The sequence below is a fragment of the Lepisosteus platostomus genome, chromosome 1, assembly GCF_059453375.1.
Source record: "Lepisosteus platostomus isolate fLepPlt1 chromosome 1, fLepPlt1.hap1, whole genome shotgun sequence".
NCBI classification, from domain to species: domain Eukaryota; kingdom Metazoa; phylum Chordata; class Actinopteri; order Semionotiformes; family Lepisosteidae; genus Lepisosteus; species Lepisosteus platostomus.
The window spans coordinates 78008500-78009349 of record NC_142611.1 but is presented as its reverse complement, the minus strand read 5'-3'; positions in this window follow the sequence as shown (position 1 = coordinate 78009349).

Here is an 850-nt window from a genome sequence, read left to right as displayed (position 1 = left end):
ATGTAGACAGCATGTCTTTGGAAGGTAGGAGAAAACTTGAACACATGATGATAAGATCACTTTGTTGGCCATATACAATTACTTGGATTAGGAATTTGTCTTTTCACACATCCCAATTTGCTCTCCATGAGACACACAGGCACACAGACGGGGAGGGTGAACCTTGGGGTCAGAGCGCAGGGTCTTCCATTTATATGGCGCCCCTGGAGCAGTTGGGGTGAAGGGCCTTGCTGAGGAGCCCTCGGAGTAGGATTCTTCTGCCAGCCGCAGGATTTGAACCGGCAACCTCCCATCCACAGGGCAGATCCTTAGCCACAATAAAAACCCAACACAGACATAAGAGAACATGCAAACTTCACAGAGAAGGTGTGGCAGGGTGAACTTGAACCAAGGATCACACCACCGTGCCACCCAATGTGTTAAGAAGATTTTGTTAATTCCCAGGAGCTTCAGCGTGATTGTTTTCAGGGTTGAGTTATTCATTACTGTTCTAATTTAAATCAGATATGGCAATGATAATGATGTATTGACAGGGGGGGAGGCTGGACTAGTTTAGTTCCTGTGGTTTCATTCACATTCAAGATGAAATTCCTCATGATTACTGGAAGCCACATTTCTTCAGAAGCATGCTTTGGAAGTACAAATGTCTTTGATTAAATTTGCTCTCCTGAAGACCATGCGTATTTCATCCAAGCATCCGAAGACTGACAAGGCTCCTGCGGACTGTGCCCACTGGGTTCCAGAAATACGCTCAGTGCAGCTTTGCTTTCATGGGTCATCAATGACCGAACTTGACCTTGGGCAGGCTATGTGGCATTCAATATTCCCAACTCATTATGCACATAATTAC